Here is an 11,517-nt window from a genome sequence, read left to right as displayed (position 1 = left end):
CCCCTATATATTGTTTAGCATGACGTCAGATGGTATGGAATACCCCTTTGGCTAGTTTGGGTCACCTGTCCCGGGTCTGTCTCCTCCCAGCTCTTACTGCACCCCCAGCCTGCCCGTTGGCAGGACAGAGCAAAAGGCTGAGATGTCCTTGGCTTAGTATAAGCACTGCTCTGCAACAATTAAAGCACCGGGGTGTTATCAGCACTCTTGTCATCCTAAGCCAAAACACAGCATTCCACCAGCTACTAGGAAGAAAATTAATTCCGTGCTAACTGAAACCAGGACACCCCCTCAGTGCAGGTACCATCTCCCTCATCCCCCATCCCAATGCCCAGTGTCACTCCCCCAGCCCAGTACAAAAGTACACTTTCCCCCATACAAAAGTGCTCCCAACAGAAGCCTTTGGGTACACCTGAACTCCCCTGGGGAGCCTTTACACAACCCCACAGGCAACAGGACTCTGCGCCTTCTCTCCATCTGACCTGGAACTGCCCTGCCTGGCACATGCTCATGCTCTACCTGACGGACCCCCCCCCCCCCCCCGCCTGACCGTGACCAATCCTGAAAAATTCCGTCTGCTGCAACGACTTAAAAGCACAGACCCTTGCCCTGTGTGTCCATTCACAACCCCTAAACATATCGCTTGTCCCCCAGCTTAGCTTGGCAATGCTGGGAGGCAGGTTCCATCCTCATCAAGGAACACCAAGGCTAACCAGGACATTGTGAGAAACACTCCGTAGCCAATAACTTAGGCTCAGGCGAGGATCTCAGTGAAGTAGTAATTTATTCGCGATTGCAATGGCGGGCGCCCCACAAGCAGGAGAGAGCGCATCTACTAGTTCCAAAACACAGTTTATATACCTTTTGATGGCAGGACCCTCCCCTGTTTCCCCACTGAGTGGGTAATCCAGGTTCACAATCTATCTGATGCTTCACAAACAACGCATGGCCTTCAGTTGCCGGCCTGCTAAATTTCAAATTTCTTTTGACATTTTTACTGCTTGAAGTGGTAATGTTTCTTCACTTATCTGACTTGACTTGACACCGTGATTTTCACCTAATTGTCCTAAGGAGTCTGCTTGTCTGCATTTTACTAGGTCGCCTGCTAAACCGTCTTATCACTAAGCATATCTCAGTACCACATTCCCTCCTTCTAAACAGCGTAACTCTGCAAAAACAACATTTTTATTCCCACAACATGGCTTCAGGTATGAGGCTCCTCTTCACCTGCAGAAATAAAGGGCCATCAGGAACTGGCACACCAGCCAAACTTCTTCCAATGTAACACCCTCCTCAGAAGCAGAACGGTAGTCAACTGACCTGCTCTGCTACTCAAGTCAGATAGACAACTTGCTGGACAACTCCCCGCTGCCCCCTGCCAACCACTCCCAACACACAGTATTTGCCCCTTGATTTAATTCTCAGGGGTCAGAATCCATCCTCAGTGTGGACCACAGAGGCCAACTAGGATGTCGACAGATTCTTCTTCATCCCCTGAAAAGAGGAGTCACCCAGAGGTGGACTGATAGACTACCAAACCAAAAACCATTCCCATTTTCCATCTTTTCTCCACTCACCTTCGCGATCAAGGTTTAGTGCATCCATTCACCATGCCAAGCCAAGGTCACATAGGTTAGACCAAAGAGAAAGAACAGACAAATGTGACAATCCACAAAACAGCCTATACCCACCCCTCTTGTTTTCTCCCCTACCCCAACAGCCAAGAAGCCCCAGAGCCACGTGCCCCAACCCAGTACCACTGCTTCGCTCACCTAACATCCCAAGGAGATGCATCACGCTCCCAGCTCCTCTAGCACTCCCAGCATCTCCAGCATTTCAGGAACTGGAACCGCTGATGCCTGGCGTGACACAGGAACATGGCAGAAGATGAATGCTGCCATCACAAGGTGCTTGCTAAGCCTGCCTGCCAGGCAAAACAGACTAACAAAACCAACTGACCAACTCATGGCCCACAGTGTCATCCACTCATCCTCATGCCTTGTTCAAATTGCCTATGCCCTGGGCTATGAGAAACAAAGAGAGATGGTCATATCCATGATGGACACGCAAACAGTACAGCTCCTTGCAGAGGACTCAAGCGCAGAGACCAGAGACAGAAAAAAAACCCTTAGGTCCACAAATGCCAAAAGGCCATGAATACACAGCAGCCCCAACAGAGGGAATCACAGACTTATCCTTTACAGCTGAAAAAGGTGACCCTGCTCAGTCTCTTGGTAATATTGTGCCTATGTGGTCAAGACTCTTGCGGTGCGTACTGAAGCTCTTTGTGAATCCTCTGAAGAGTTACACAAATGGCTTGATCTATCTTGAGATTAAAACATAACCCAAAACCAGAAGCGTACCCCACCGTGTCCCAAAACCAAGTTAGCCAGCAACCTCTGCTAAATATCCCTCTACTAAGGGAATTCCAAGCACTTAGAATCTAGCAGGCTACAAGGTCTAAAAAATATACAGCCAGCAAAACAGCAGGAAAAAGCTCCAAAAATATAACAAACTGTTCCTAACCCTGAAAAAGACTACACCCTAGGTGCCTACTGCTGCTGTTTTCAGATACATACTGGCACAGGGAACTTGGATGATACATTTTCCCTAAGCCCTGCTCTGCATGTATCACTTTACCACCAAGGCTGTAACTTTGACAGTATTCGACACACAAGTGAAGACATAAGGTCACATTCACAGTAAGCCCTGTTATTCTGGAAACATCACAAGGGACCTAGAAGCACAAAGCAAACACACAAAGTAACATCGTCATCCTATCCGTAAACATGCTATAATAATTACTCATCTGAAGAAGAGCTGCATGCAATAAAGGCACCTACTACTATATAGATTGCTTTACTCTAAAAGCTCCTACTAGCTGTTACCTCAAAAAGACTTGCTTACCTCTCTCAACTTGGAAATGCATCAGCCCACAGACTCTGACCCACCTAAAGAATCCTGCAACCAGCTAAAGGAAAAACAAAGCACTTACCCTAAAGAGCAGCTCAGGCATAAGGAGCTCTGATGGGATGCCTGGGACTCGTATACCATTAGACCCTGCCTAGCACTCCACTCCAGTCACCTGGGAAAGGGGAAGGGCAAAGCAAAAGAAGGGAGAAAGAGACAAAGAGAGCAGGAAGAGCAGCAGATGTTTTTTGTTTGTTTGTTTGTTTGTTTGTTTAGTTTGGTTTGGTTTTAAATATGGTTTAGATCAATAGAATGCAGAGTGCAGACAAGAGAACTGGGCTACTCCTAGAAGCAACAATTCCCGTGGTTTTGCTTCAGATTTCAACATTGAAAGGACAATATGGCCAAGCAAGCAACTGAAAATATTTCAACTGAAATTAGCCCAAACCTTTCTTCATATATACAAAAAAAAAAAAAAACTCAGAGGGGGCAGCCACATGGGAAGTGGTGATTGCTAGCTATTTTGGTCATAGCAATCACAAAGAAGTTGAGTTTAAAATCTTTGGCGAATCTAGGGCGTTGCTGCGCACTACTGCAAGGACCAGAGCGAGGAGAAGCTGAATGAAATCCTCAGCGGTGAGTGAGGGCAGTGGGGGGTGTGCTAGGGCTGGGGGGACAGCGGCAGAGGCCCCCGTGCCTTGCCCTGCTCCAGGGAAATGCTTCGGGGCGGAGGAGCAATGCAGCTATAGGAACGAGGGAGAGGAGACGGGGTAGCCTGTGGTGTCAGGGAATGGCCTCTCAGCCTGGAGCTGGGCAGTGCCGCTGAAAGGGTTGAGTGTCCCTGAGGAAGAGTCAGGGGAAAGGGCAGTAAGGCTGACAGAAGGTGGGAGCCTGTTGTAGAGCACGCAACCAGGACGAAGAGGGAGATGAGACAGCCTACAAGCAGCTAGGAGCAGGGTCACGATTGCTAGCCCTTGCTCTCATGGGGAAGCACAATAGCGAGAGGAAAGAGTCCAGGAGATTCCTGGAGTGTGTGAATCCTCCCAAGGGATGGAGGCAGGTGGTGAGGGAACCAGCTTGTGAAGGTGCCCCACTTGACCTGTGGTGCGCAGGTGGGGAAGGACTGGTGGCTGCATTTGGGACATTGCTGAGCAGCAGCTTTCAACGGATTCCTTTGTCCCTCCTGCTCCTCCTGGCCTGGGGAAGAGTCGAGTGGGGCTGGCATGCTCTGCAGGGGATGCCTGGGGATCTCTGCAAGGAGTGGGTTTTCATCTCTGCTCTTCTTTCTTTTGCAGTCCTCCAGTCTTCAGAGAAAGACCCGGAACCCATGGTCCGTTCCCTGGCAGTTCAAACCACCCTGATCCTGACGTCAAGGCATAAGGCAATGTCAGGACGGAGATTTCCACTGCTGTGTTGCTGCTAGCCCCGCAGCAGTCCTCAAAAGAGCAATATATATTTTAATAGAACTAGGTTGTTGTCTCGTTATTCCAGCAGCTCCTTCACAGTGACTCGGTGCCATGACGCTGAGCTAACTTGGAGGCCACCAAGGACGTCTTTTCCCTGGGCCCGGTGACTGCATGGCGCCTACTCAACCAGTGAAAGAGTCACAGAACCCTTGCGCTTGGAAAAGGGCCTTCAGCTCAAGTCCAAGCGTCAGCTAACACCACCAGGCCCACCACAAAACCACGGCCCTTAGCGCCAAGTCCACGCATTTCTTTAATAGCTCCAGGCCTGGGACTCCAGCAGTGCCCTGGGCAGCCGGTTCCACCCTTTGCATGAAGAAATTCTTCCTGACATCCCATCCTGTGAGTCCACCTGTGGTAGGTGCGCCCAGGTAGAAGAACTGCTCAGCCTCCTGGCAGAGCTTCGGGAGGAGGTGGGCAGGCTGAGGAGCACCAGGGAGTCGGAGAAGGTTGAACTGTACTCTGCCAGCCCTGGGACAGATGCGTCAGGCAGACACAGCAGAGGAAATGGAGGATCCCCTACCCTCTGGCCATCAGGCAGAAGGAGTGCATCTCAGTGACGAAGGGATGGAAGTTTAGATCTGCTCGGGGCAGCAGGCGAACCCCTCCTTGCCTACCTCACCTTCCTTTCAGGTGCCCTGAAACAACAGACTCTGGAAGTAATGGACACACAAACGATGATGTGCATGAAGGTCCATTCAGGTTGGAGGGGTTTTCTAGGGCAAGTCAGCCTTCCCCAGTATCACGACCACCTCCATCAAGAAGAAGAGAAGGGTTACTGTCATAAGTGACTCCCTTCTGAGCAGAACAGAGGGCCGCATATGCCGACCTGACCCAACCCATGGAGAAGTCTGCTGCCTCCCAGGAGATCAGGGTAAAAGATGTTTCTAGAAAGCTCACTCGCCCCGTAAGGCCCTCTGAGCATCATCCATTATTGTTCTGTCCTGACAGAATCTTCTAAGTGGCACACCAAAATGGGAGGGACTGTGCGCTAGCAAGATCGTTCGGCCTGCTCCATGCCACGCTGGGTACACTGGAGCACATTTGGAATGTTTCTGCACCGATGCACCCAGCATGAGGGACAAGCAGGAGGAGCTGGAAGCTTCATCTCCATCCCAGAACAAGCGAGACTTGGTGTGCTGTGATGGACGGGTATGGGCTCTTCAGGAAGGATAGGCAGGGCAGGCGAGGCAAGGGGCTGGCACAAGGACGTGGCCGAGAGCTTCTGGGTAAGGATTAAGGGAGAAACCAATCACTTGGATGTTGCAGTGGGTGTTTGCGATACCAATGAATTATTCGCTAAGCAACTAAGAGAGACCTCTCTTAGCTCAACTGCCCTTGTCCTGATGGGGGACTTCAACTTGCCAGACGTTAACTGGGAAGACCACACAGCTGATACAAGCAGGTCCAGGAGATTCCTCACACACCTTGATGATAACTCCTTGGTACAGCTACTGAGGGAGACAACAAGGAAAGGTGCCATCCTAAACCTGTTGCTCGTGAACACAGAGGGTGCAGTGGGTGGAGTGGTGATGGGCGGCCATTTTGGCCATAGCAATCATGAAGCAGTTGAGTTTAAAAATCTTTGGCGATAGGAGGAAGACTGCCAGTACACCTGCTTTTGGCAGGGGGGTTGGACCCGATGATCTCTTGAGGTCCCTTCCAACCCCTCCAATTCTGTGAACTTTGGACACGGGGAGGGCAGAGTTCAGGCTGCTCAGGGAACTAGTTAGGAAGATCCCCTGAGAAGCTGTTTTGGAAGGTATCGGGGTCCATCTTTTTAAGCACGACCTCCTAAGAGCACAGGGGCAGGCGATTCCAAAATGTTGGAAGTCAAGCAGGCGGGGCAGGAGGCCAGCTTGGCTGAGCAGGGATCTTCTTCTAGAGCTTAAGTGGAAAAAGAAAGCGTGTGGCCACTGGAAGCGAGGTCGTGTGACATGGCAGGGCTACAGAGGTGCTGTTTGCCTCTGTCAGGAGAAAATTCGTGCAGGCAAAGCTCAGGGGTGAAGCTGGCTAGTAGTGTGGGCAACAACGCAGATATATACATTAATATGTGTATTGAAGATGTGAACTGCTAAAGGAGGGCTAGAGGAAACATTGGTCCGTTACTTGCTGAGGATGGTCACCTCACAAACACAGACATAGGCGAAGCAGAGCCATTTAATGCCTTTTTTGCCTCTGTTTTCAAGAGCAATGTTGGGCTCTGGGACCCAAGGGGCCCAGAGTTGGGGGGCCATGAGTGCGGTAACAAAAACCTCCTAGCCAAACCCACACTGGATGCATATGAGTCTACGGGGCCTGAGGGGATTCATTCCAGGGTTCTCAGAGGGCCGACTAATGTCCTTGTGAGACCTCTCTCAATTATTTTTCAATGGTCTTGGGAGGCCAGAGAGGTCCAAGTTGACTGTAGGCTGGCAATCATTGTGACAGGTTTCAAGAAGGACAAGAAAGAAGAGCCCAATAATTACAGACCCGCCAGTCTCTCTTCAGAGCCTAGTAAAAATACGGAGAAACTCTTCTGGGCATTACTGAAGAACACCGGAAAGACAACGCAGTCGTTGATCACAGCCCACCCAGGTTCATGAGGGGAAAGTCCTGTTTAACAAACTTAATTTCCTTTTATGACAACATCACCCGTCTAGTTGAGCAAGGGATGCCAGGTTTTGGATTTCCATCAAGTTTTCAGTACTGTTTCTCTCAGTATCCTTCTGGACAAAATGTCCATTGTACAGCTAGATAAATACATGCTGTTTAGGGTGAAAAGTTGGCTGATGGGTTGGGCTCAAGGGGTTATAGAAATGGGGTTGCATCAGGCTGTTGACCAGTCCCTAGTGGGGTTCCCCAGGGTTCCACTTAGGGCCAGCAGAAGAGGCTGGAGAGCAGCCTTGCAGAAAGGGATCTGGGGGTTTTGGTCGACAGCAAGTTGAATACGTGTCAGAATTCAGCCTGGAGGAGAGTGAGGGGAGGCCTCCTGGCGGCCTGCAGCTCCCTCACGAGGGGAGCAGAGGGGCAGTGTGGCATTTAGGGGTGTAGCCGATTAACCGTTACGGGTCCGGTCAGATTCAGGGTCCTGAACTATCACAATCACAGATTCACCAATAACGCATGTATGAAATACAGAGGTGGCACAGGTGCGCAGCCTGGAAATGAACGCGTTAAAAGGCACAAAGACTCTATAGAGATTCCTAAGTTTCCGCAGAGACACACGATATAACCTAGTGTTCAAATCTCACCCAAAGGCGTCCCAATGGGCGAGAAGAGAGGCTCAGCCCGTCGACTGATCCCAGGAGTCAGGAGGTCCTCAGGATGGTGTATTCCCTTGGGATGGCATCTCCCCTGATGGTGGTATCTTCCCTAATGATGGTACCTTCCCTAACAATGGTATCTTCCCTGACACACCCTCTCTCTTAGGCCAATTTATGAGGTGGAGCTTGAGTGACTCTAGTCAAGCATATTTTAGTTAGGATTGGTGAAAAGGTTTCTTGTCTCTGTTTAAAGTAGTAGGCTCTGAGAAATTCAGAGCACATGCTCAGAGAGGGGTGGTCGCACCTTGGAAGCAGGTAGCTTTTGGGATGGAGGTGTGTTTTGGCATTTTAATGATATTATAATGAGCAAAAGTACATTAGAGTACAGCATTTGTCAAAACATGACAGGTCGTTGGCTCAGGGTAGCAAAAAGTGCAGCTTATCGGTCTCAGCGTGCACAGGAACAATCGAGTCCGCACCTGGTCACAGAGCCTAGCTGTGGTGTCTCCACTCCACTCTATGCTCCGTGCTGTTCCTTAGAGCTAGCACACCAGGTTCCCCCAGCGCAATAGCATCTAAGGTTGGAAGCCTAGGGAATGCTCAGGTAATGCAGCTACGCCCTACCCTGAAAGCCTTTTCAATGCTGTGCATTTTCTTTAAGATGTGAATGTTAGTTTTATTTTCCTAGTTACTTCAGGCAACTGCACCACAGGCAGGTGCTGAGCTCTGCTCTCTGGGGACAGTGACAGGACCCGAGAGAACAGCACGGAGCTGGGACAGGGGAGGCAGAGGCTGGGTGTTAGGAAAAGGTTTTTCACTGAAAGGGTGGTCGGGCACTGGGACAAGCTGCCCAGGGCATTGGGCATGGCTCCAAGCCTGCTGGAAGTCAAGTCAAGTCAAGCGTTTGCACAACGCTCTAACATTCTCCGATATTGGGCGTTTCTGTGTGGAGCCTGGCGTTTGACTCAATGATCCTTGTGGGTCTTGTGTGGGAAAGGAATTTGCAGATGGCTTTGCACTATTGCACACGTTCCTGAATTAGAGATAATGAAGAAATAATTGTAGAATCGTAGAATATCCCGAGTTGGAAGGGACCCATAACGTTCAAGTCCAACTGCTGGCACCGCACAGGTCTACCCAAAAGTTTAGACCATGTGACTAAGTGCACAGTCCAATCGCTTCTTCAATTCAGACAGGCTTGGTGCAGTGACTACTTCACTGGGAAGCCTGCTCCAGTGTGCGACCACCCTCTTGGTGAAGAACCTCTTCCTGATGTGCAGCCCAAACTTCCCCTGCCTCAGCTTAACACCTTTCCCACGGGTCCTATCACTGGTGATTACGGAGAATAGGTCACCTGTCTCTCCACTCCCCCTCGCAAGGAAGTTGTAGACTGCGATGAGGTCCCCCCTCAGCCTCCTCTTCTCCAGGCTGAACAGGCCCAGCGCCCTCAGCCGCTCCTCATATGTCTTCCCCTCTAGGCCTTTCCACCCTCATCCGAGTCCACAACTCCTCCAAGTTTGGTGTCGTCGGCAAATTTGCTCAAAACACCTTCTAGTCCTACATCCAAATCATTTATAAAAACTTTGAAGAGGACTGGCCCTAGAATGGAGCCTTGAGGGACCCCACTAGTGACCATCCGCCAGCCAGATGTGGCCCCATTTACCACAACCCTTTGAGCCCTGCCCGTCAGCCAGTTGCTCACCCATCGTATGATGCTTTTGTTAAGTTGTATGCTGGGCATTTTGTCCAGTAGGATCCTGCGGGAAACCGTGTCAAAAGCTTTGCTGAACTCCAAAAAGACCACATCAGCTGGTTTCCCTTGAACAACTAGATGGGTGGCTTTATCATAAAAGGAAATCAAATTTGTTAGGCAGCACCTACCCCTCATGAACCCTTGGTGGCTGGGACCAATGACTGCATTGTCCCCCAGGTGCGCTTCAATAACTTCAAGGATCATCTTCTCCATAATTTTACCAGGCACTGACGTGAGACTGACAGGCCTGTAATTGCTAGGGTCTTCTTTCTTATTACACTTCTTGAAAATTGGCACGACATTTGCCAGCTTCCAGTGTACTGGGACCTCTCCCGATTCCCAAGTGCGTTGAGAAATAATTGAGAGAGGTCCCGCAATGACGTCAGCCAGCTCTTTAAGCACCCTGGGATGAATCCAATCCGGACCCATGGAGTTGCACGGATCCATGTGGAGCACTAAATCCCGCACACGTTCAGGGGCGGTTGGGAGTCCCAGCTCAGGGCACCCTGGGTCCCAAAGCCCATCATCAATGTTGAAGATGGAGGCGAAGAAGGCATTAAACGCGTCTGCTTTGCCTATGTCATTGTCTGTGAGGAGACCTTCCCCAACAAGTAGCTTGGTTTCTTTGGTTCTCCTTTTTTGATGGATCCCCATCAATTCTTTCTTTGGTTCTCCTTTTTCTGTTCACATATCTAAAAAAACCTTTTTTATTGTCTCCCAGAGACATGGCCAGCTTCAACTCTAGTTGGGCTTTGACCACACGAATTTTCTCCCTACAAACAAGGAGCAGCAGAGGGAGCTGGGCTTGTGCAGCCTGGTGACAGGATGAGGGGGAATGGGCTTAAGTTGCACCAGGAGAGTTTTAGGTTGGATCTTAGGAAGAACTTCTTTACCGAAAGGGTTGTTAGGCATTGGAATGGGCTGCCCAGGGAAGTGGTTGAGTCACCATCTCTGGAGGTCTTTAAAAGACGTTTAGATGTTGAGCTTAGTGATATGGTTTAGTGGAGGACTTGTTAGTGTTAGGTCAGAGGTTGGATTCGATGATCTTGAGGTCTCTTCCAACCTAGAAACTCTGTGATTCTGTGAAACCCTAATAGCATCCCTGTATTCCTTCCTCATTGCCTGACCCTCCTTCCAGCAGTCGTACACTTTCTTTTTTCACCTAAGCTCCAGTAGAAGATCCCTGGTCAGCCAGGCTGGCCTTCTGCCCCGCCTGCCTGACTTCCGATATTTTGGAATTGCCTGATCTTGTGCTTTTAGGAGGCAGTGCTTAAAGACTGACCAGCACTGATGGACGCCAATGCCTTCAAAAGCAGCTTCCCAGGGGACCTTGCTGACTACTTCCCTGAGCAGCCTGAAGTCTGCTTTCCCCACATCTAGGGCCGAAGTTTGGTGGCAGTTTTCCTTCTGTAACCATAAATTTTAAACCTTACCACTTCATAGTCACCACTTGGCCACCAATGGCCACCACTTGCCACGTCTCCCACAAGCCCCTCTCTGTTCTCCAGCAATAGATCTAGGAGGACACCTTTCCTAGTTGGCTCCCTTTGCACCTGCACCAAGAGGTTATCATCTAGGTGCTCTATGAACCTCCTGGAATTGCTTGTGTCAGCCGTGTGTCAGCTCCCACAATGACATCCCCTTTATTTGTTCATCCCTTAATCCTTACCCAGAAGCTCTCAACTTTGCCATTGCCCACTCGAAGTTCCACACAGTCCAGCCCATGCTTCACATAGATCGCCACCCCGCCACCTTGCCTACCCCGCCTGTCCCTCCTGAAGGGCCTGTAACCATCTATTGCAACACACCAGCCACAGGACTCATCCCACCAGGTTTCGCTTATGCCGATGATGTCGTAGCTGTGGGACAGGGCCAAGACTTCTAGCTCATCCATTTGATTCCTCATAGTGCCTGCGTTTGTGTAGAAGCACTTCAAATGCGCCTCCCTACACGCAGCGCCTTGTGGAGCTGACCGCAGGACCTCACTAGCACACCGTCCCTCTGATTCTAGCGCACCATCCCTCAGCTCATCAGCAGCGTGCCTGGTTTTATCCCCTTCCTCCTTCGACTCTAGTTTAAAGCCCTATCTATCAGCCCTGCCAAGTCCTGAGCAAAAATCCTTACCCCTCTCTGAGAGAGTGTGGTG

General features: G+C 50.2%; 1 long non-coding RNA gene across 1 annotated transcript; it reads right to left on the bottom strand.

Moving 5' to 3' along the window:
• Positions 1 to 3,750: 3,750 nt before the first annotated feature.
• On the bottom strand, positions 3,751 to 5,349 carry LOC137847533 (uncharacterized). Its single transcript, XR_011090941.1, has 2 exons — positions 4,897 to 5,349; positions 3,751 to 4,795 (listed from the first exon to the last, which is right to left on the bottom strand). It is a non-coding gene; the product is annotated as an uncharacterized lncRNA (long non-coding RNA).
• Positions 5,350 to 11,517: the final 6,168 nt, after the last annotated feature.

This window comes from Anas acuta, chromosome W (genome assembly GCF_963932015.1).
Source record: "Anas acuta chromosome W, bAnaAcu1.1, whole genome shotgun sequence".
In the NCBI taxonomy this organism is placed as follows: domain Eukaryota; kingdom Metazoa; phylum Chordata; class Aves; order Anseriformes; family Anatidae; genus Anas; species Anas acuta.
This window is presented reverse-complemented; position numbering and strand designations above follow the sequence as displayed.